Source organism: Myotis davidii, unplaced genomic scaffold (assembly GCF_000327345.1).
Source record: "Myotis davidii unplaced genomic scaffold, ASM32734v1 scaffold332, whole genome shotgun sequence".
Lineage (NCBI taxonomy): Eukaryota > Metazoa > Chordata > Mammalia > Chiroptera > Vespertilionidae > Myotis > Myotis davidii.
In genome coordinates, this window is record NW_006285779.1 from 6,586,056 (window position 1) to 6,586,342 (window position 287).

The following is a 287-nucleotide window of genomic DNA, read 5'->3' on the forward strand; positions in this document are numbered from 1 at the left end:
GGTTTGATCCAGTCTGGGCACATAAGAACCAACCAATGAATGCCTAAATAGCTGGAACAGCAAGTTGATGTTTCTCTCTCCCGCTTCCTCTCTAAAATTGGTAAACAAAAATTGGCCATTTTGGCTCAGTGTGAAGTCTCAGCCCGAGGACCAAAGGGCACTTCCCTCGGTTGCAGGTTTCCCAGCCCCGGGAGGGGTGCTGGGGGGTATGGGTGCTAGGAGGGCATGTGGGAGGCAACAACCAATGTCTCTCTCCCCCTCCTCCCTCCCCCCCTAGCAGCCAAGTG